The 25,305-nt window shown below is 33.8% G+C and overlaps 1 protein-coding gene across 11 annotated transcripts in view; it reads left to right on the top strand.

Annotated features, from left to right (window-relative positions):
- Positions 1-25,305, top strand: part of Foxp2 (forkhead box P2) — a 571,690-nt gene that overhangs the window by 270,965 nt on the left and 275,420 nt on the right. Inside the window, exon 1 of one of the 11 annotated variants that reach the window (XM_074064615.1) lies at positions 4,376-4,540. The exons of the other annotated variants lie outside the window; for them this stretch is intronic. The gene's annotated coding sequence lies outside the window, so the exon portion shown is untranslated. Of the gene's footprint in view, positions 1-4,375; positions 4,541-25,305 lie in introns of those variants that run through there. 11 annotated transcript variants of the gene reach the window in all.

The following is a 25,305-nucleotide window of genomic DNA, read 5'->3' as shown; positions in this document are numbered from 1 at the left end:
ATTTATCTATGCTATCTCTTAGTTGCTGTGCTGCTGGGGTTTCATTGAGAAAGTTCTTACCTATACCTACTAACTCCAGAGTATTTCCTACTCTTTCTTGTATCAACTTAAGAGTTTGGGGTCTGATATTAAGATCCTTGATCCATTTTGAGTTAATCTTGGTATAGGGTGATATACATGGATCTAGTTTCAGTTTTTTGCAGACTGCTAACCAGTTTTCCCAGCAGTTTTTGTTGAAGAGGCTGCTATTTCTCCATCGTATATTTTTAGCTCCTTTTGACATTATTTTATTGAGGATTTTTACATAGATGTTCATTAAGGAGATTGGCCTGTAGTTCTCCTTTTTGGATGTGTCTGTCTGGTTTTGGAATGAGTGTAATACTGGCTTCATAGAATGAGTTATCTCATAGAAAAATTTAAGGAGAATTGATATTAGTTCTTCTTTAAAGTTCTGATAGAATTCAGCAGAAAATCCATCACATCCTGGACTTTTCTTTTTGGGAGACTATTGCTGCTTCAATTTCATTTTGTGTTATAGATCTGTTTAGGTGGTTAATATCCTCTTGGTTCAGTTTTGGATGGTCATAAGTATGTAGAAATTTGTCCATTTCTTCAAGATTTTCAAATTTATTGGAATATATATATATATATTCTCAAAGTAGTCTCTGATGATTCCCTGGATTTCCTGGTGTTCGTTGTTATTTCCCTTTTTGCATTTCTGATTTTACTGATTTGGGTCTTTTCTCTCCTCATTTTAGTCAGATTTGCCAGGGGTTTGTCAGTCTTGTTTATTTTTTCTAACAACCAGCTTTTTGTTTCATTGATTCTTTGTATGGATTTTTTTTGTCTCTATTTCATTAATTTTGTCCCTTATTTTTATTATTTCTCTCCTTCTGCTTGTTTTGGGTTTCACTTTTTCTTGTTTTTCTACAAGTTTGAGATGTAGCATTAGGTTGTTTACTTGAGATCTTTCTGTCCTTTTAATATATGCACTCATGAATATAAACTTTCCTCTTAGGACTGCCTTTGCTGTGTCCCATAAGTTCTGGTAGGTGGTATTTTCATTTTCAGTAACTTCCAGGAACCTTTTGATTTCCTCCCTTATTTCTTCTATGACCTGCTGATTATTGAGCAATGTGTTATGCAGCCTCCAATTGTTTACGTATTTTCTGCTGTTGCTTTTGTTGTTCAGTTCAGAAGAATTTGTAGTCCAGTGACCAAAAAACAGTCTGTGAACAAATGCTTACCATGAGCAAGTAGCCTGTGACAAAGCAAAACTCCAAAGGAAATGCTCTTTTTACCTTCTTGTCCTTTCCTTTGATAAATAGAAATTTGGCAGAGCCTTGTTCCCAGTTCTCATCTTATTCTACTTTTTTTCTTTTTAAAGAAATTTACAACTTGTTAAATTTAAAAGATCAATCCGCTTTTCTTATAGAAGAAAAAAAGTGGGCCATCCAATATTAGACTTGTCAAAATACCTAAATATGAATAACTATTTGGGTTGCTGTTTACATGTCTGGTATAGGTGAGGCACAGAGCTAGGAATTTTTCACATGTTGCTCATTTATATCTTACAATATCTGTGTAAGGTAAGTAGTGTTATATTTCTGTGTTTCATTTGAGAAAACTAAAGTTCAGAGAAATTTAGACAGCTTTCCCAAGAGGGCATGGGTGACAAGCAGCTGCAGATCACAGTTCAGACTCCTAACTTCAAAGCTGTGCTTCATTTCCTATTGCCTCATACCTGCTTCATTATCTCCCCATCTGTGATCTTCTCACTTTTCATAGTTCTCCATTTCTGTTATATTTCCTTGTACATATTTTAGATTTTGGTGACAATTAATGATATAAGTGGATTTTAGCTTGAAATTTCCCAATCCTCCACAGAATTATTACTCTAGAAAACATAAATGTGTGAAAGAGGGATGGATGGTGATTACTGCCACTTCACAGGACTGTGGTGAGAATTAAATGAGCTGTATATAGGAGAACTCAGTACAGTGACTTTGGAGTAAATGTTAGCTGTTACTACTCTTGCACTAAAAATCCCAGGATTCCTGCCACCTTCCAGGCACTAGTCATGATTCTAAAGCTTTACAGATGCATTAGATATTTTTCTGCATCTTGACAGATAAAACTCCTCTGAGGAAGATACACTTATAACAAATAGCAGTATCAGGCAAGTGGTAGGTTAGAAGCATGAATAAAAACCTGTGGAGATGGACAGGAAGAGGGCAGGGAAAGCAGTGTCCATGAAGGAGCTAACACTCCTTACTGAATGATTTTGAAAATTGAATCACTTAGAAGAGAAGTGAGCAAAGTCATTCTTGGAGTAAGTAGAGAAGTGGTCCAAGGAAAAAGTGAAAAAGGTAAAGTTTCTCTAACTAGCCCTCAAAAACCCATTCTGAGGAAGGGGGGGGAGGGGACTGGAGGAGTTGGAGCAGGCTAACTGCACTACAGCATCTCTTCAGCATTAGTGCTATCAAACAGGCAGTCACATGCCATGCCTGAGATACAGCTGGAATGAGGGTTTGTCCTTGTCTGTAGTCTGTGAGCTAGGTACTCACAGTGCTCCTAGCTTCTGTTGAGGGATGAGAGTGTCATGGGATGTTGGCTATTGTCTTTTCACATCTTGTCTCATACTAACATGATCAAAGAGGGCGCCATGCTGTTTTTGCCCATGTTCCTGCCTTTCTTTGCATGCTCAGTCCCTTCTCTCCTTCTACCTGGGTAGCCAGAATAACTTGTCTTTCTCAGTTAAACTAAAAGTGTCCTTCCTCAGATAGCCTTTCTTGACTACTCCTTGTAGCATTCATTTTAATTGTGAATAAAGTTGTGTTTGGGTAAATAATTGATGATTATTTTCTTTATTTTAATGAAAATTTAAGCTCTTCCATCGGACTTAAATGGGGCTTAAATCACTGTCTCTACCCAAGAGGTAGAATTGCAAAGTAGACAGAAGAAGTCAGGTAAGGTAGCAACTCTTTTAGTGTTACAAAATTCCTGACTAGAAAATTCACCCTTATTTGAGCCATAATGCTCTCAGAATTGAACTTATTTGCCCAAACACTAGAATAAAGAATTAACAACCACAGTCCTCTTCTGTTTAGTACCTGGAAGAGTTCCATGTTTAATGTAGATACTTATAAGTTACTACTTGCAGCCTTTTGATGTATCTTTTCAACATGTCTTCTTACTTTAGATAAGCATTTCTGATGAAGTGCACAATAATTATATCTTATAATTTCTACTTTATGCTACTTTTCCTGAATATAGCACACAATATAGCTGTGCTCCTATAAAGCCTCAAAGGTTTTAATGCAAATAGCAATGGGGGAAAACAGTGACTGTCAAATGGTCTGTCTTCTATGGCACATTGTTTTCTTCATGTTAAAGCTTTTCAAATTAATTTAAGAGCAAAACCCTACTAATGGTGTGATTTTCTTACCAAAGCAGAACATTCTAGATATGAGAAGGAACGAGGATTCAGGCTACCCTGGGTCATATACATTTTATATACTAACCCAGAAATGAGGGCCTCCCCTGGGGTACAATCATGTTGAAAAAAGACCCAGGGATGGAGACTATGGAAAGGGAAGGGAGGGAGCAACTGTTCACATTCTTCTTTCTTCTGTTTCACTAATGGCAGCCATGTTGAATTACATTCATAGTTAAGACATAGGGAAAATATTGGAAAAGAAGGCTAATCTCAGGAAGCATCCAAGATGCTGAGGCAAAATGAAAAAGGCAGGAAGGATAATCTCTAAAACTATTTGAGGATGAGGGCCCTGAGGTTATTTCTGAGTTGATATATGTATATCTACATATTATAGTTGCACAATTGACATTTAAAGTCCTTTAATTTTTTAATATAACCAAAATATGTACTTATCAATGAAAAATTTGAGAAATACAGAAAATAAAATGATGAATTAATAATGAATAACAATAATGGAAATACTTATTGCAGATAATCATATCCCTCATTTGTTCTTCCAAATGTACACTTAAGCACAGTTGAAGTTGATTGTGAACAACTTAATCTCATCAGAAAAATTACATAGAAGAACAATTTTGCTAGGCTTCATAACATATTACAGAAGTATTTATTTTTACAGGTAAACTTGATGTGAATTTAACTCCAAAAGTTAAATGTTATATTAACATAACCAGGAAAGCAAAAATATGCTAAGGTCTCAGTTACCCTCTTATTGGAAATTCCCTCCATGTTTTAGCCACTTATTCATTCAATTCCTTATTTATTTTATGAAAATCCTTGTTCATATGAACTTTGAAAATATATGTATTTGGGGAAATTGAGTTATTTTGTCCTACACATAATCAATCTTGAAGTTTTCATCATTTGTTGAAAAGTATTCTCTTCTCTTGAGGAAGTTGCATTCTGTTATATTTTCCCTTGCCCACATAGGTACCATGTGAAGGCACTTTATTGTGAGCAGGGAGTGTGACATACAAGCAACTCTAATTAAGAATTGGCTTTTCCTTCCGATGGAGTACATATGACTGCTCTTGGGGAAAGGTGAATGTCATATTTAACCTTTTATTTAAGTTTGTTTCTTACCATGCCAAGGAGATCTGGGGGATTAAAGATATATTTCCCGCTATATGTTGAACAACAAGATTTGGCTAAGATGATAGTATTTAGGAAAAGTTGGCAAATTTGATAGACACCCAAAACACTCTAAATGGAAAGAATAGATAAATATATAAGTTTCGGGAAATTCATGACAATTTTCACAGTAAAAATCTTCTTGTAAATCCTTATAAACCGCCCTACTTCTTTTTTTTTTTTCATTTTTCTTTTATTATTCATATGTGCATACAAGGCTTGGTTCATTTCTCCCCCCTGCCTCCACCCCCTCCCTTACCACCCACTCCGCCCCCTCCATCTCCCCCCCACCCCCTCAATACCCAGCAGAAACTATTTTGCCCTTATCTCTAATTTTGTTGTAGAGAGAGTATAAGCAATAATAGGAAGGAACAAGGGTTTTGCTGGTTGAGATAAGGATAGCTATACAGGGCATTGACTCACATTGATTTCCTGTGCGTGGGTGTTACCTTCTAGGTTAATTCTTTTTGATCTAACCTTTTCTCTAAGGTTGTTTGATTTTGTTTTGTTTTGTTTTCCCCAGTTCTAGACCTAAGGCCTCGCACTGTTTCCTAATAAAATCCTGGCATGGTTTCTTTGGTGACAGATAATATAAACTAATTAATTTAATATTCAGTGTTTATCATTTTGCTGTTGAAAAAAGTAGATGCATACACACATAGAAAGGGGGAGGATGAGGTGATTAAAGGACTGTGAGGACAATGACAGATTTGGAAATTCAGAACAACCTCTCACAATAGGATGGCATCCTCTTAACACATTTCAGCTTTACTTTTTGTTTTCATCTTAAGGTTTCAGTCATGGACTTTATGACATTATATATTCATATTTTAAACTTGGGCAGGAAATGTGCAAGATTAATGTTTTGGTATATAAAGTGAATTATTACAAGATTTGACAAAAGATTTAAGCTTGGCCAACCAGCTAGGCAATCTCTTTATCTCATATTTATTTTACTTCACTTTGCTTGAAGAATTTCCTTCAGGTAGTGAGGCAGGTGTCCTCACACATTTCACCAGGTTTAGCAGGTGTGCCATCTCAGAGTGCTAAATTTCAAAATGAGCTTCACAATTAGTTACAACTATTGTATAGTTGTAACTATACATTTCAATCCTGTCACATTTTTTAGAATTGTTTCAGTGGTAGTTTATGCCACCTGAGAAGTCAGTGTTTAAATTCATAAGAATTATTTTGGTTTGAGAATTTTGCAATTTAAAAATCATAGGCCTACTTAGAAAGGAGGGTTATTGAACTGTGAAGATTCCTGGAGGTCAAAATTGAATAACTCTGTTGCTTTTTGTCATGAAATGGACTTTTTCCATTACATCTTCTGTGCTGCTTTTTAAAAAAGAAAATAGGAGCTCTTTCTAGGAGTTCTGATCCAAAATGTATAATAATGTATACTTTACTTATTTGTAAAAACCATACAGAAAGAATTGAAATCATCATGCAATTTCTTGAATTTAATGCATGGGCATAACTTCTTAGTTTTCTCCCTTCCAGGCTTCTTAGCAAACTAATATAGGTTTTGAGAATTTATAGGCTTGATAAATTGTAGTAAGAAATAATATACTAGAAACAAGGAAGCAGAGATTGGAAGGATCATGTTTTCAGGCCAGCCCAGGGAAAAAGAATGCAAGACCCCAACTCAACCAATAAAAAGCCTGGTTGCGTTGGCACACACCTGCCATCCCTGCCACATTGGAAGTATAAATGAGAGCATTGAGGTCCAGGCCAGCCTGCATAAACGTGAGACCCTACTTGAAAAAATGGCTAAAGCAAAAAGGATTGGAGGAAGGCGTAGCACAAGTGGAAGAGTGCCTGACCAGCAAGCATGTGTGAGGCTCTGAGCTCAACACCAGTACCATAAAATCAGTAAATAAGTAAATAAATAAGCCCAACAAAACCCCTGCTATACATGTGTATATAGTGTACATAATATAGTGTATATATATATACATATATAATATTCTAGATATGTTTAAAAGTAAAGATTGTTTCTCAAAGAAAAATAGATGGAAATTGTCAATGATTGTATGAGGTTTTTTTCTTATAATCTTAAGGCCAAATTCAAACATCAGTAAAATAGGAGAAAATAAAAGGTTAGGATGATATGACAAGTGATGTTAGATGTAAAGTTTACATAAAATAAGGAAAGAATGCCACAATAATTTAGAGTGCTCTCTACTCTTTTTGGCAAAGATAGCATTTCCTGAGTGATGTAATAGACTGTTTCATTTACACCATAAATATAGCGATGTTATAACAATTTTCTAAAGTTATTTATTTTAGTGTATCCTGATGAAATAAAGATGGTATTCCAAAACAAGCTGAGTAAAATTAATTTGTGTGTGTGTGTGTGTGTGTGGTATTGGGGTTTGAACTCAGGGCCTTCACCTTGAGATACTCCACCAGCCCTATTTTTGTGAAGGGTTTTTTGAGATAGGGTCTCAAGAACTATTTGTGTGGGCTCACTTCCACCACAATCTTCCTGATCTCTGCCTCCTGAGTAGCTGGGATTATAGGCGTGAGCTCCTGGAGCCTGGCTAAGAGTAAAACTAATTTTATCGCACAAAAAACCAATATGACTCAATATGAGCAAAACATTATAGCTATTTTCTAATGATGTGTAGCGCCCCTACAATTTCTTGAAAATGAAAAGATTGCTTTCTTAAGGCTATAGATGAGATTTGGAACCCAAATGTAGGAAAGTTGCTAAAAAGTTGTACAAAGAGCTGCTATTCTGGATTGTTGACAGAGTATTGACCTTGTGCCTTAGAAATAAATTAGGCAGGTATGAAGGTTGTCAGCCATTTGTAAAAATTAGTGTTAACTATGAATATCTCTTTTCTTTAACTATATACAAAGATAGGATTGTTCATAGGAAAGTATCTTCTTAAGAAAAGACGTGAACAAATTTCTGATCAATCCGCAATTAGGTCCAAATACCATACAGCAGGGTGAAGGTGATTTTGATATAAAGAAATTTCAAAGTGGACCATAGAATGTTACATAAGATTTAAGCCATTAAAAACATATTCACCCATTTAAAGAAAAATTTATAGGAAATTCAAAGAAAGAATAACTGACAATTAAAAAGGTTTGTGACATAAATATTTTTAAAATGAAAATTGTAAGGGATATATGAAAAATTCAACAATCTGAAAGAAGAAAAAATCATGTTGTACAATTAGATTTAATAGTATAATGTACTGCATTGAAAAATAGAAGCAGAGAATAATGGGTCATTATTCAATGAAAATGAGATGTAACAAAATTTATGAAGATTAGTACTCAGTGATGTCATTGCCAGGCACTTCTTGCTGGGCAGGTTACTCATTTCACAGAGAGAGGGTGAGCAGGAGTGGAACTTGAATTTAGTTGTGAGAAATTATGTGAGAAGATAGTATTTAATTGTATCCTCATAAAGCTTGGGACCTCATTTGTTATCTTACACATTGTAAATGGGCAGCTGGCAAGCCAAATTCTCATACATGTTTGGTTGAAAACTTAAAGAGTTTTGTGATGGCAATTTTTAGTGGTATTTTGGTAAATATCTACCTGATAATTTATGTAAGTTCCACAAGGACACAGAGCACATCTTACTGCATATTTTAATGAACCTGTAAAGCCTGATAAAGTGGCTGAATTCTTCCAAGGGGCTGATACATGTTTCTGTAACTGGAGACAGTAATGCAAAACTATTCAAAAATAGTATGTTCCTATTTAAAACATACTTCATTTTAAAAGTTAAGACTCAAACCAAAAGTAGGCCTTTCTGTTGATGACTAATAGATGTTTTAAGAATTATCAACTTATCTTGCTTTTTGCCGAAAAAATATTTGATCCTCAAATGTCTACCTGAACTTGATTCACTTAGAACATAAGAGACAAAGTAAGATCATTGTTATTCTAGTTTATGTTAAGTTATATATTATGAAAACCACCCTAGGTCTTTAGAATAAAGGCAAGTTGATGAATACAACTTATTTCGTTGTATTCAAATACAACAAATACATGACTTGAAAAGGCAAATTGACGAATACAACTTATTTCGTTGTATTTAAATACAACAAATACAATTTATTTGAAATCATTACAGGTATAATGATTTCAAAGTAAAATACTTTAATAAAATAATATATTATTTATAATTTATTTTTGCCAAGGGAAAATATCTTTCCCAAATCCTTAATACAGTGCCTGACAAAACGAAAATTTCATAATTGATTTGGTGTATATAACTTTCACAATGCCCAAGAAGGAGTAGGGGACATTCAGATAATGAGATTCTACCAGATGGAAGCTGTAGCAGAATGTTCCAGTAGATATAATGGAGAAGAGAATTTGTGCCAAAACAGAAGAACAAAACCAGTGTTGAGATTCACTTGGGAAGCCAAGGTTCAACAAACCAGACTGGAAGTTTAGAGGAGTACCAGACAAAAGTGTCTAAAAGCCACAATCAACATGTGAGACCAGAAATCTATGAACCAGGCAAGGCAAATACAACTGAGAGCAAATGAGAAAGGGTTACTGACGAATGGATTAAGAAAATGTGGTATTTATACACAATGGAATTTTATGCAGCCATGAAGAAGAACGAAATGTTACCATTCGCTGGTAAATGGATGGAATTGGAGAACATCATTCTGAGAGAGGTTAGCCTGGCCCAAAAGACCAATAATTGTATGTTCTCCCTCATATGTGGACATTAGATGAAGGGCAAACACAGCTAGGGGATTGGACTTTGATCACATGATAAAGCAAGAGCACACAAGGAGATATGAGGATAGGTAAGACACCATGTTGATGGCATTTGTTGCCCTCAACACAGAAACTAAAGCAGATACTTTGGGGCAACTGAGGCCAATAGGAGAGGGGGACCAGGAACTAGAGAAAAGGTTAGTTCAAGAAGAATTAACTTAGAAGGTAACACACATGCACAGGAAATTAATGTGAGTCAACTCCCTGTATAGCTATCCTTATCTCAACTGGCAAAAACCCTTATTCCTTCCTATTATTGATTATACTCTCTCTTCACCAAAATTAGAGATAAGGGCAAAATAGTTTCTGCTGGGGAGTGAGGGTCTGGGGAGGAGAGAGAAGGGGAGGGAGGTAAGGGAGGGTGTGGGGGGTAAGAGAGGGTGTGGGGAGAAAGGGAGAGAAATGACCCAAACAATGTATGCACATATGAATAAAATAAAAATTAAAAAAATATTTTGCTGAGAATAGCCTTTCATGCCCAACTTGCCTTTAGAGAGTGAGCAGGCCATGCTACACGGATGAAACAAGCAGGTTTAAGTGACCAGCAGCAGAATCACTTTTGGGGACCTACAATGAGTTTCTCTGTGTGGCAAAATCCTTGAGTAATTCTCTGATCATCTGGGACAGTTGCTAAAGTAATCTGAATTGCCTTTTGATAGTGAATATTTTCTGATATTAATGCAAATAAATAATACAGCTCCTTCTCCTGGCTGTAATTTCTCTTGGTTTCTGTTGCCCTCTGGCTTCACACTGGGACCCCTAAACAGCTTCAGGCTCTCTTCTTACAGTATACTAACTCTTCATATCTGCAAGTCAGACAAGAAACTAGCATTGCTAGCTTTCTAACATCACGAGGAGAAGTTACTCTGAACCAACCTACTCAAATGCCTACCTTTGATACAGTGCCAGGTGAAGAGGATGTGCTGAGTGGGTAAATCCAGTTCCATCCCATTTCTGAACTAATTACTGTAGCCTGAAGGATGAAATAAGCTAACTGGTTTAGGAGAATTAGTGCCCACCTGTGGAGTTTGCTGTGGAGTCATTCTAATCCAAACTACATGAGTGGGTAGTATTAGGAAGAAAGAAATGCAGAATGGATTCTGGTGATGAAACCTGTAAATGTTTAGCATATGAAGAGCTTAGTATAATCATAGTTGTGTTGGAAAATAAGCAAAATATATATCATGTCTGGAGATGTTGGTGTTGATATAATTTTTATGCAATTAGAATAGTTTTAAATATGTGTTTTAAAAATTTTCCCTTTAAAACAGTAACAGCGCTTTTGTCTCCTCTTTTCCTTTTCATTCCCTTCCTTCCTTTCTTCCCCTTCCCTTCCTGAATATTTTAGTTCTAGATCCATTAAGTGGGGCATAACAGGTAGGAGTCTCTGAATCAGCAGGGGATGGAATTGTAGTGATGCAGAGTAGGGCATCAGAACCAAGTGGGGTGAGCAATATGTCTGAAAAAGAGAGATGTTCTGCACAGTATCAGTGCCTGACCACAGACAGGAGAGTCTCCACATGGAAGAGTAGCCTGGCTTGGAGAATGAGCGTCTGTTGGTGTTGAGAAGAATATCTACTTGGACTGGGTAGTTTGATGTGAGGAGTCAAAGCCATAGACAAATGGCAAGGGCATGTCTATAGAAAGGTTAATGGTTGTTAGAGCCTCAGCTGTTTGAAGGGGATAGCCATGTGCAGCCTAGTATGGGCTACTAGAGCCCAAGGTGGGAGAAGAGGACACCCAAGTAGGATAACAACAGAGGTGTTACCTGTTCACAAGAGAATAGTCATGAAAGTAAATATATTAGGGATAATGGGTGTCACATTTCTTATTGTCCAAGGTACAAATATGGAAAAGAAAACTTGAACCCTAGGGAGCTGAACTGGAATTATAGGTATATTAGTGTGAACTCATACATTTCCATAACATGAGCATAGGCATAAATGTAGTTATGGGTATGGATACAGATATTGACATAACTATGGATATAAATGAAAAAGAAAGAGAGAGAGAAATTATCGAGCTCTATCCACTGAAAGATCCTGGAAACAACAATACCTCCAAAGCAATTAGGACACAGATTTTCTTTTCTAAATATTTTTCCTTGAAAAGAAACCTGGCCAGATTTCATTACTGGAGTGCAGAAAGTGTAAAATAAGCCTGGAGCATCTTGTCTCAGAAGTTAAGAAAACACACAAATAATGATAGGAACATACTAAAAGAAACCAACTTGAAGAGGATCCTACTGACCAAATTGGAGACAATTGGCTTATCAAATTAAATAACAAATAATTATAGCTAACTTAATTGTAATGTAAATAATTATAAACCCATTTACTACAGAGGAAAATATAAATGTATACACAATCAGAAATACAAATTGAGGGTTTAGTGAGAGATAGAATAGTTATATAGTTTAAAAATAACTTCCAACAGAACATTAATTCCAAGAAAGAAAAGAGTAATTTTATAGCGGAGAAACCCCTTTAATCAAGTGATCAAAATGCATATTTCAAGTAAAGAGATACACCCAAATCATGTACCACCTGAAAGAATATAATGAGAAAATTGAGCATCATTTCTGCATTATGCCTGCAAAGAGGCATAACCTGAAACTAGTCATGAGGAGACACAGACAAACCAAAATTAAGGAACATCTACAAAACACCTACCCTGCAATCTTCAAGTGTGTCAAGGTCATGAAAAATCAAAGAAAGACTGAGAGGAAACTGTTCAGAACTAGAGTTCACTAAGGAGACATTACAAACTAAGTGCAATGTGGGATTTTGAACTGGTGGAGTGAGGAATAGTAAGATGACAAATGCAACCAAACAAGAGGCATGGTAAAGAAAGGGATAAGTGATAATGAAATGAGGCTGGAAAGCTATGGACAGGTCAGAGCATGTGACTTCTTGCTAAGATAGATGCCCTTTGAGGGTGTAGGTTCAACAAGGAAATATCTCAATTTTATTTACATACTTAAAGAGCAAGAGCATAACAGGCTAACAGGAGGTAATGCCGTGGAACAGACTAGAGATAAAGATGATTTAGACAAGGGTGGTAGGAGTGAAGATTCAAGTTGAGAAGATTTGGAATCTGAATTGAAATGATTTTCTAGTAGTTTACGTGCAAAAAATGACAAAAGAGAAATCAAAGATGAAACTGTTTTTGTTCTCTTTTTTAACTCTCTTGAGAAATTGAGTAGAGTGACTGCCTTAACCAAGAAAGCAGATGGGGAGCAGGAGTTATTCTGATGCATGATGCAAAAACTAACATACTAAAGAAAGCATTTTAAAGACCAACAAAGAGATAGATTTTCCAATAAAAGTCTTAAGTAAACTGGTTGTTTGTAGTTAAAAAAATGTTACATTTTTTAAAAAATGTCACAATTAAAAATCCCAAATATGCTTAATTAAATTTAAAATGGTAGCATCTAAAATACAATCTGGGATGTAGCTAAGTGGTGGAGTATTTGCCTAGCATGTGCCAGACCCTGAAATTGAAAACCAAAACAAAACCAAACACACACACACATACAAATAACCCAAATAGGTTAAACCTGGATAGGGAAATGCTGCTTATTTATTTATTTACTTACTCACATAAAGGGTCTTGAAGTGGTGATCTTTATGTTTAGCCTTCTGAGTTCTTGGATTACAGGCAAAGACCACCATACTTGACAGGAAAACATTTCTTAGACAAGAAATAAAAGGAATGACAAAGAGAAAAGGAGTCAGATAATATAAACATGAAGATATTTGCAAAAAACTGAATATATGTTTAATATTTTCTATATAATATATATTTAATATTTTATGAAGTACTTTAAAATCAATAAAAATACAAGTTAGGAAAATGGGCAAAAAGGTGTGAATAAGCAATTTGCATAATCAAAACGACCAATGAAAATGAAGATAAAATTTAACTTTACTAGTAGTTTTGCTATTACACACAACAATAGCATATCATTGCTTTATTAGCAATGTTTTTGAAAAGATGTCACTAAGGTAAAGTAGGATGAGCACTGTTGTGTGTAGTGTAAATTAGTGATTTTTCTGATAAAAAGAAGACAACAAGGGAAGGGAGGATAAAGGTGAAAGATGGAGGGGGTAAATTCAACTATAATATATTTGATATATTGTAAGAACTTTTATAAATGTCACAGTGTACCCCCAGCACAACAATAAAAAAATTAAAAAATAAAGAAAATATCAGAAATCAGAAATACCAAAAAAATCCAAAAATGTTTCTTAAACTTTTATATCTAAGAGTAATAGTGTGGGACTCTCATGTTAAACTCTCTCATCAGAAAGCCTCCTCACCAGAATTTTTATTCACCTTTAAAATGGAGATGAAAGTGGTGGCTATCTCAAAGGGCCACTGTAAGTTAATTTAAGGCACTAAGACAATGCTGGGCAGGCAGTGAACATTAATACGTGTCTGTAGTTACTGTTATCTAGCATTTTAACTTCTGCCAATAGCTTGTAACCTGATAGCTTCATTGTTGTTTCACTTTGCATTTTTGATTATCATAAAAGGTTAATCACTTTAATTAGCATCAAATGTCAATCTCTTTTCCTTTTGCCAATTGAATATTCTTTGACTTTTTTTGTATTAGAATTTTCTTATTTTTCTGATGAACATGTAAGAATTCCTGATATATAATGGGTAGTAAATCTTTGTCACTGTTAGATTTTGCCAGTATCTTTTACATTTTTCACCCTCCTGTTACTTTTTATGTTGTATGCTTTTTGAAATAATTATTGAAGACAAAGTTTGTACTTGGCACTTTTTAGGAGGTTAAGATTCCTACAGGAACAAAAGAAGATAAAACAACTATGTGTCAAACCTGGTAAGAGTTATTTGAGAAAAATTATAGGCCAGGATAGGGGAGATAGGGACTAAATTCTTACTTTTCCAGAAGTCAGAATCACTATGTAAAAATTTTGAGGACTGAGAAGTACCTCATGAATTCATTTCCACATAATGAAAGCTCTTCATTTTAAATATTGAAACACATTTTTCTATAAATGAAAATGCTTCATTTTTTTTCTAATCTAAAAGTAATAGATGCCTGTCATAATACTTGTTAATGAAAAAGTTATTCAATGCTACTTGCTAAAACATGGTAAAGAAGACTTCATCTTCACAACCATCACCACAAGTAGAAAGACCATAAGAAAGGGGTCTTGCAGCTTGTGAGAGAGATTGAGCCCATAGCACAAGCAAATAGGAATTTACAGCCAAGAAGCAGTTTGGGGAATCGGTGAGTGGGAAATCACTAAAAGGAAATATCAGAGGTAAACTGACCTAACAGACTTCTTGCTGAAGACAGGCCAAGGTACCATCCCCAGATGTCATCTGTAGGATAATGGAAGATGAAGGGCTAGATCAGAAATCAAGGATGTTAAGGATGTATTGTGGAGGGTACAGATGGAGGGTTCTGGCTGACTTGACATTTGCAGGTTCTTTTGTTAAAGCTGAGTTTTATAAAGAAGTGCACAGTTGTTTTTTAGAAAAGTTTGACTAAGAAAAGAATAGTTTTCTCTAATTCCAAAAATGTAGAGAAGAATAAGAAATAAAAAGCTACAAATTATTGATAATAATCACCATTAACTTTTTTGTAATTAAAATGTTTCTTTTTTTATTATAGTGCTAGATGAGAGTACATTGCAACATTTACAAAAGTTCTTAGAATATATCAAATATATGGCACTTACATTTAATATTCTTCCAGAAAATTTGTCCTGAAGAGAGGGGGGTGAGGGGGAAAGAGGAGGGTAGGGGGGAGAAATGGCCCAAACAATGTATGCACATATGAATAAATGAATTTAAAAAAAACAAGAGAAATAGTTTTGTCTATTGAGTTACAGAGACACAGCCATAAAATTTACCTATGGTTTCCAGCCTTCCTCCCACTTTCTCCCCTCCCCACATAACTTCCATTTAATGAAAACATTTCCAACCAGGCACCTTTCACTTATAGCCTTCCTCAAGCCCCACAACAATGCTGTGGGGTCAAAATTATCCTCTGCATGTTAACAGTGGAGAAAACTGAGTCTCTGGACGATAATTGTCTTGCAGTTAGGTGATTTATTGTTGAGGTGGAGCTGAAGGTCAAAGCCAGGTCTATCAGATTCCATAGCCTTTGCCCTTCTCTCTGTACTGTGTGATCTCTCACCTGTAGTTAAAGGCACAGCATTGCAAACTTCACTTTAGCATTTGGAATGAAAGCAAAGTGAGTTGAATGCTACATATAGCATACTTTTTTAGAGTGATGTATATAGCTTAATATGCTTTTCTAAAATAAAAAGACTTTGAAAAAATGATATAGAGAAAATTGAGAAAGAAGCACAGATGAATGGCATCTCTATAACTGTTTCTTCAGGAAAATCTGAAATTTTGACTTGCTTAAATAGAAATGATGGAAAATAATTTTTAAAGGTAACAGTTTCAATACATGAATCCTAATGACTACAAATTAAGAGGAAGATAAAATTCAAATTCAAGTTAAAGCAGAAGTATTTGAACATAGGAATATTTTCATTGTCAAGATGTTATCAAGAGAGGATCTAGAATCTCCACCCCTAGAGGTGTTTGTATAAAGAACTTGTAGCAGGAATGGGGAGGGGAAAGGAAAGAATAAAGGGGTGAAGAGGATTGAAGTATGCTTCATATATACATATCAAGACAGAATAATGAAATGTGAAACCCACCAAACACTGTTTGAAACAGGGGAGAGGAGGAAGAGAGGAGTGGAAATATAATAGAGGGGGGTGACCTTACTTAAAGTATATTATATATATATAATATATCTGTAATATACAATATTATATATATATGTATGCAATTATCACAATGAAATCCCCTCCTATCAATATCAAAAATAAAATTATAAGGGAACATGTATCCATCTATTTTTATACAATTACCAGCTCAAATCAGCACTAGAGTTCATCAATTTACTAATCCATTAAAAATACTTGTTGAGGACCTACTGTTGCATGTGCAAGTGTAAATAAGCTGACCTAGACCACATAATTCCTTGAGTGTATTCTAGTCTGATGCTATTACAAACCCTCTGCAACATGCTTTATACAAATGACTTTGTTCCTCTACTACCTCTTTCTCTTATCTTTATGTTCATAATTTGCATAGTTTCCATAGGTCCACAATCCCAAATCCTTGGAAAACTCATTTCAAAATTCAGAATTCTTTGAATTATAGAAAATAATTAAATGTATATTCTGTATATTATCTCACAGCTCCTGAGGAATCTTGCAGCAATTGTAATCAAACATGATAATGTATCTATAGTGAAATATATTTATAAAAACAATAATTGCATCATGTCAGTTTAGTTGTGTTTTACTGACAAATGAGTTCAACTTAGATCAAGTTTTGCCATCAACTGAATCACTACAAATAACACAGACACACAGACACACAAATACACTCACACACACACCCCCTTTTTGATTCTCAGAGCCGTTTTGTACTCAGAGCTGTTTTATATTGGAATTGTTGATATGAGATTATTTAACATATTTGCAAGGAATTATTGAGAGTCACTCAAATTTGCAGAATAGATTATCATGGAATTTAGTAGTTAACTAATGAAAATAACCACTATCATTTATAGATTTTATGGCTTACATAAGGTAACAAAGTTAACTGTCTTTGTGAGGCTCAAAACAATTTTTTGTTGTTTTACTTTGTTTGTGAGACAAGGTCTTGCTGTGTAGCCTAGTCTGGCCTCAAAATTGGTGATCTTTCTACCTCATCCTCTCTAGTGCTGGAATTACAGGTATGGACCACCATGCCTGGTTTCAAACATTTTTTAACATGGGACCTATTCATTGCAGACTATCATGGGAGCTTTGTGTTCTGTTGGAATAGCCTTTATGAAATGTTATGTTCATGGTATGAGAAGACTATGGGCTTCTCTTTTATCTTTGCTTGTCTTTTGCATTTTTAACCTCAATTAGATTATATGGATGGAATGAGCTGCAGGTATAACTCTCTAGAAAGTGCTGGATAAATACTCCAAAATGATAGAAAGATGGCCTGGGGAATTACAAAAGATCCTGATGAGAGAGCCCTATGTGGAGTCCCTGTTTTTACAGCTATAAATGAAAAGGGTGGGGGGGGGTGCCAGAAAGCATTAAATAGTATAATCTGATGTTTGCAGAATTCCCCTGAGGCTAAAATACCTCTTGCTAGCCGATATAATTTATTACTCAGCAACTTTTTTTCAGGTTAAGAAGGACCAACCCTCTTGTCCTCTGCCTTCTACTGCCTATGAATGTTCATTTGCCTGTGAGGGCACTGTAATCTCCTCACTACTTTGGAGTTGACATTATGAATGGTCTGACCACCCATACAAAAGAGAAACAGCACAGGTGAGGGTGAAATTGGGATGAGTGGGGAAAAGGAGTAATGAGTGGAGAGATGGTTGTTGATACCAAATCATTACAACCTCACAGTTTTGGCAAGATTTAATCTAATTTATCTAGAAAAATGTCACTGTCTGGAAAATGTAAAGGAGATTTTGGAAACGTGATTCAAGCCAGGAAATTTTATTAGCTTTAAGCCAATAAAAATTTTAAGTCAAAAGTTGTAAACTAGGAAAAAAATCTCTCTTTAAAAATCACATGAAAATAAATATTGTGTAATAAATGCAAATTGCCTACATAAGACTTACTATTATCAGATACTGGTTTTTAGAAGGAAAGTAATTTCATTTATCTAGGAAGAATATAATTAAATAAACATATCTGTTCTCCTGCAGCTTTGTATATTTTAATCTGTGGCGCTTGTTTTCTCAGAAATGAAACACACCAATTGCTTCAGTGAAGAAAAGGCATATACACACTTCAGAATCAAATTCACCTTTTTAATATTAAGGTTTTATCTGCTGTATAATAGGTAAACTACTGTGAAATGTAGTTGCCTGTTTAACTTTATATCTGCTTTGATTTGGGCAGTTTAGTTAATTCAAATAAAATTTGTGAAGTCAACCACTTTCAAGAAAAGGAATAGGAGAACCTAATTTAACCTAGAGTGTCTCTTTTATTCTTCTGTTATTCATTTGAAGTGCCCTATCAGCTTGAACTGACCAACTTCAGACATTTTCACCCTTTTATTTTTTTTCTCTAATGTAAACTGAAATTCCCTGCTGTTCGTGGTATTTTAGTGTTTAGCATCATTTAATGAGCAGGTATCATTAAACTTAAAAGGTCCTTTTCTGTGTATCTCTGATTAGTTAGTGAAGGAACCAAAGAATTTCTCTTAATATATTTTGATGTTGGCCCATTTTACATTTAAGTGCCTTTTGATGAAGTAGAAAATAATTTTCACTAAAGTAGGGTGGATTCCATCAAATTAATATGTGGTCCACTATTAAGTTATAGAATATAAATTGTTTCCAAGTATTACTACATAATGTTTTCCGTTATAATTTAATGTGTAAGAGTTTTTAAATTTATTAATAAACTTTGTTTCTTTTACTGAAAAATACATAGACAGATAATTAAGCAGATGATTTAACATAAAGGTCCATATAGTCCCAATTATAAAAGCAACAGTTTAGTAAATATGTAACTTCAGAAATGAAAATTCACTTAGTCAAATAATTTCACACTATACTTACAGTTTTTAAATTATCATAAAGAACAAACAGATAACAGATTCTAAAAATAGTAGAATCCATCAATTATGCACTTCCTATTTGACGTTCATGAATAGTGTCCCTGGCATTACTAATATTTTATTAGTTCTAATTTTTCTTTTAGAAAGAAAAGAATATCAGTGCACTAAATAGCATGAAGCCAAAATAATGAGGCTAGAATGCAAGGTCAGATAACGTGTAATAAGTTACAGATGGCATTGTGCGACATTAACATTGGTCACAGGTAAAAGATGTAATAGTGCTGCCTACTGGTAAGAAGTAGTAGTGTTTGAAGGGTAAGTGAAAGTAGGTGCAGTAGTTTACCAAAGTGTTAAGTGCTATACATGGGTACTTAAAATTGCTATTACTGTCACCTGTGATGCAAAATGGTCTTTTCATTGTATCAGTACTAACAGCAAGCCTGTGAGGACTACACTGTTTCTCTTATGTCTGAGCCTTCTTTGATCACATCAACATTTTTGTTGCTTTTGTGATCATCATTTCCAGAATATGTTTATTTGAAAAACAAAATCTTGCCTATGAGAAATAACTGTCAAGTTTAGTAACAGACCATTTATTCCTAGGAAAAAGTGTAATTTATTTATGCAGAAATAAACATATGGTAAGTCTAATTGAAGAATGAAATTGGAGTTCTTATAAAGCTATGGAGTAAAAGGTTAAGCAGATTAAAAATTAAATGTGCTTATATGTATGGTTTACTCATACTCCACTTAAAGTAAGTTAATCGTTTTCTGTGATAGAAACATTTTGCTCAAATTGCTTTAGCACATACACTTTATTTTTTAAGTAAACTATTTTGTTATAATGTCTAGATTAAAGCCACTTTTAACATTAGTTCAATTCAAAGTACAGATTTTACATCGAATATTTGTTCAGTGAGACTTGTGTAGATGTGACATGATAAACTTACTTAAATGTGATGATTTAATTATTCTGATTTGAATGCTTATCATAAACATTTTAGGCTTATGTTCAGGTGTACATTTATACAGGGTTTATTAAGCCACCATGTACTATAAACATAGTTGTTAAAAAGGGAGAAAAGTCTTCCTTCATTATGTATGACTTTCTCACTATGTAATGCAGTTTACATCCTGAAAAAGAATTGATTCACAACTAAAGTGAGGAGAAAGTTTAAAAACAAAGTTTTCTGAAAATCCAAAATTTGCTTTATACAGAGAAAAAAGTACAAGCCACAGTGTCTCCTTAAAGGCATAAAAATACATTATATGGATTCCAATACCAAAAGTGAAAAGAGAAAAAAAACCACATTAAACATTAATTCTCTGTGTTTTCTTAGTCCTAATTCCTTCTTTCCTTCCCTCTCTCTCCAGACTCTTTGTCCTTAACTTTATCCCCATAATATCTTTTTGCTGTATTAATTTAGACTAATGTTGCCACTACAACCTCAAATTGGAATTCAAATTGGAAGCATTTAACTATTATTTTGATTTTTTCTCTGCTTGTTTTACTAAGTTGGAGAGAGATTAAAAGGGAAGGTGAAAGGAAAGCAGGAGAGGAAGAAAATGAGAACACTTAAGGAGAAAGAACAAGAAAAAAAAGAGCTGAGAGTAGTTGAAATGCAAATAAATCAGATTATATTATATGCAAATTTTGTGTATCAAAGGAAGGTAAAGTGTGAAAACTGTCTAAATGTGTGAGAAAGATATATTTGCATTCTCAAAATCATTTTTACAACCTGTAATATAAATTAGTAAATAAATAGTAAAGATATTCTTGGAAGGTTTTATGAGGTTTAGAACATACTTGGAAAATAATTTTGATTTGCTTTACTAATGTAAAAACTAAATATCAGACCACTAAGAAGATATTTTATATCATACAGAATTTCAGTGTAGGTCTTATATTGAAATATAGCAAATTTTCTGGAATTTGTTGCTGGCTTCCTAGCATAACTAACAGTGTCAAAAATCCAGTGCTAACAATACTCTGTACTGTGACCTTTATTAGGCTCTTTGCCTAAAACTCTGCTGGAAATAGATTTCTCAAAAGGGACAAGAAGAATGCTTTACAAGGCAAGAGGTACTTGCAAATATTAATTCTTCTCATAAAAATATGTATAAACATGTTAATATTTTTCATCCAGCAATGAACAAGAAAAAAATACATTTACAAGCAAACATTGTTTTTCCAATATATACATTACCTATTTTATGTCTATGCAAATATTAAACAGTTGATTTTTTTTCTCCTGTGTATTTCTTTTTGTCATTTTGCAAAAACAAGTATAGGTAGATGTTTAGGGATTAAAAACTTTAGGTAAACTTGTTAACATCTAGTAAAGTTGAAGAAACTAAGAGCCAACACTGTAGCATCATTCAGTGAAAGCATGTTTTTCATTTTCTTATCTTAGTCCATGTTTCATCATATATATAGTTTTCTCGTGTGCTATTTCAACTCTAATACATATTTTAAAAGTCTGCTTAAAAGGATATACGAAATATTTTAGTTCCCAGTTATTATAAGACTATTCTTTGGTTTTTTCCTTATAAAATGTAATGCTAAATTTTAAATGAATATTTTATTTATGAAATTAAACAATATTAATGATGATTAAAATGCCTTATTTGCATGCTAATTTTATTTATGAACATGTATACTCACATTTGGCATAAATTTATTTATTGTTTTGCCTTTTGACATAAAAAAGGCATCAGGAACATAGTAAACAGAGCATAGATTAATGAATAGGACTATTACAGTTTAAAATAGATGATTTAACCCTCCTTTTTGTCCTTAGTTATTTTTAAGTTCAAATTTATATATACATAATAGTTTAAAAATCTTAAAGTATAAAACATTCCAATATCCTAATTCGTATGTTGCACACAATAGGTAACAACATTCGTGGCTATGATTGATGCTAGGTAATAACTAAATGGCTTATCTTTTTACATCATTGATGATGTCATATTTTAAGAAAAGCACTGTTAATCACAAATTTAAAGTTGCAAGGAGAAAGCAAACTCTTATTTTTGTATAATATCATCTGTATAATCTTCAGCATCTGATTAATAACCCTCATTATTTCTCAAAAATGAAACAATTCTTTGAAGATAGAAGTTGAGTTGTTGAGTTGTTTATTATAGTTTGAGGAAAGTTACATGTAACTTGCTTACTTTCCATTTCCTTAGCATTTTTGCTGTGTGTGTCTGTGTGTGTAGTGCTGTGGATCGATTCCAGAGCCTTGACTATATTAAGTGAGTGTGCTATGACTGAGCTACATTCCCAGCCCCACTCTGATATCTTATATTGAAAAATTTTTTGTCATTAAACTAGGTTTGGATTAGTAATTTTTATATTCATTTGACAAATTTTATCACCAAAAATGGATACAATACAATGCCATGATTAAAACCTATTTAATAAATTAGAAGTTCTCATTAGATATTATCATTTATTCTGTTTTTCATGGGTTAATTAATACAAATTGGATCCCAATGTGATGTTACTTCTTACTTAAAACCTGCTTAAAAGAATATACGAAATATTTTAGTTCCTAGTTATTATAAGACTATTCTTTGGTTTTTTTCCTTATAAAATGTAATGCTAAATTTTAAATGAGTATTTCATTTATGAAATTAAACAATAGTAATGATTAAAATGCCTTATTTGTATGCTAATTTTATTTATAAACATATATACTCACATTTGGCATAAATTTATTTATTTTTTTGCCTTTTGACATAGGGGTGTACAGTACATAATGCTAAGAGAGCAGATAAGGAGGGTTTAGCTACAGATCTCACTGTTGAATGAGTGTCTTCTTACACTTCTCCGTAAGATGAAAATAGTTTTATCTCATCTCTGGGAACTTGATAAAGAAGTGGGTTATTTTTAGAGAAGAATAACTCAATAGACTTTAATGGACATTTTCTTGAGTCTTTCCCCATTTTTTCTTTGTATGAATATTTTAGCTGAATATTTAACTTTTCCTTATATCCCCATGCAAAATTATTAACTGACTGTGTTATTTGGGGTGATTATTTAATCTTCCTCTGCTTCAGTTCCTCTCTGTAAAATGTGATTGATGGTATTATGTATATGATTGAGTTACTGGCATTGTTTTGCAACTAATTTTATCTTCTCTAATTTCTGTCTGTTTATAATTTTAATTTATACATTGGTCAAAATTAACTTTGCTAAAACACCCCTAATCTGGTCACTCTGCAGCTTTGGTCAGCTTTATTGTCCACAGAATACAGTTGGGACTACTCCTTCTGACAACTGCACTTTCACATCAAAGCTAACCTGGTGTGTTCCACTAACTAAATCTGTTCCAATCAATCTGAACCATAAGCTTGTCTCAGGAAATGACGCTGCTGTAGACCAGCTTACCATTATGTCTTTAGTTTTGCATTTCTTCACAGCATTCTCAAATGCTTATTCTTCAGAGGTCAGTGTCAATATTTGTATTCTCCATATAGACTTCTTTGACCTTTCAACTATGATCTTCTTCTAGTTCAGTACTCACATCGCATGACACTGAGCTATCTTTACATGCTTACCATACTCTCTATTGTACTCATGGTAAGTGTAGGGATATGTATTATCTATATTTCTTAGGATTCAGGTTCCATGACAGACCCTAAATTTCATTTGATTATGAAATCTTCTCCTATAACACCAAACACAGTACTCTGTATATAAAAGATGATCTACAAATGTAGTTGGTTAGGGTGATGTTGTGCTATAACAGGAAGAACACCGATATTTGAGTAAAAAAGACTTGGATTTGAACACTAAATTAAATATTGTTTGACCCTGAGTAGCTGAAACTGTATGAGTTTCTTTCCTCATCTGAAAAAAGATAACATAATTAACCTGCTTTTCAGGCTTGATGGAAAGATTAGAGATGAGTTATGTAGACCATTTATAAAATGCCTGGATATAGTAGATGCTCAATAAATATTTCCCTTTTTGTTTTATGTGACAAAACTTATTTCTTCTACTTCCTGCCATATAAAACATTGCAGTGCATGTGAGATTGATCACTGCAGACAATTCTCCTAGTAGAGAATTAACTTTCAAAAAACAGATAGCATCTGTTGTCTTGAGAAAAAATTACCAGTCCCTTTGGAAAAGATATCCTGGCTACATTGTGACAATAGTGAGTGGTTTTCTCATTTGCATTGGCCAACTATTCTCTCTCTGAACTATCCCTCTCAATAACACTGCTGGAGTGCAGGAGGTAGACAATAGATGAATGTAGTAATAACCAAAAGAGAAGATTTATTTCTACCTTCATCTATTAGATAATTTATTCATTTATTTAGACAACAAATATTTGAAGGTTCTAGCTATTTTTGTATTATTTTTGCATATTTAATTTTGATTAATTTAATGTTAAAAGAATAAGAATCTTCTACTTTTTAATCCTTATACTTATTCCTCTCTCTTCTGATGTTCCTTTATACCCTTTGGGTCTGATTGGTACATCTTAAGTTAGAAATACTATTTATTCATGTTTTGTTTTATTTTATTTTTTCTCTTTACTTATTAGCATGGGTTAACTGTACAAAAAATTGTACATACTTGCAAATAATTTACTTTAATCAAATTCATTCCCTTTACTCCTTCTTATCCTCTGTCTCTCCCTTTTGAAAACAATTTTTTAACAGGGTTTCAATATTCTATTTTTGTACATGCATATGAAGTAATTTGATCACATTCACCCTCCCTTCACCTTTTCCTATCACCCCACCCCTGTGCCTACTAGCTCTACCTCCAAACAGTCCCCCATTTTACACTCTTTATACCCATCACTCATTTTTTCAGTTCTAGATTTCACATATGAGAGAGAACATGTGATATTTGTCTGAAAGCTCTAAGTATGTGTGCAGATCATGTAAGCAGATAAAATATCGAGTCTAAAACAGATCTCACTCTCAATAAACTTAGAATTTGTGATGGAAAAGAAGATAAATTTTAGATATCAAAAGCAATGAAATGATATAGATATGAGACAGGTTGTGATTTAATTGCAATTCTGGAGCAAAACTCAAGTGGTGGCCAAAGAAGAGCATTGTGAGTCAGTATCCTACATACTGAAAGGTGGACCATAGTCTCTACCTGGCTTATGCATCTGGATTGCTAAGTGATAAGTGAATCGGATGTAGACTAATTGGAAGGAAATTGGGATTAGCCCCAAGACTGTGCATTTATTAAAATGTTTATTAAAGTAAATAAATATAAATGA

The sequence above is a fragment of the Castor canadensis genome, chromosome 2 (genome assembly GCF_047511655.1).
Source record: "Castor canadensis chromosome 2, mCasCan1.hap1v2, whole genome shotgun sequence".
NCBI lineage: Eukaryota > Metazoa > Chordata > Mammalia > Rodentia > Castoridae > Castor > Castor canadensis.
Note: the sequence above shows the minus strand (reverse complement) of the source record. Positions and strands in the feature narration are given on the sequence as shown.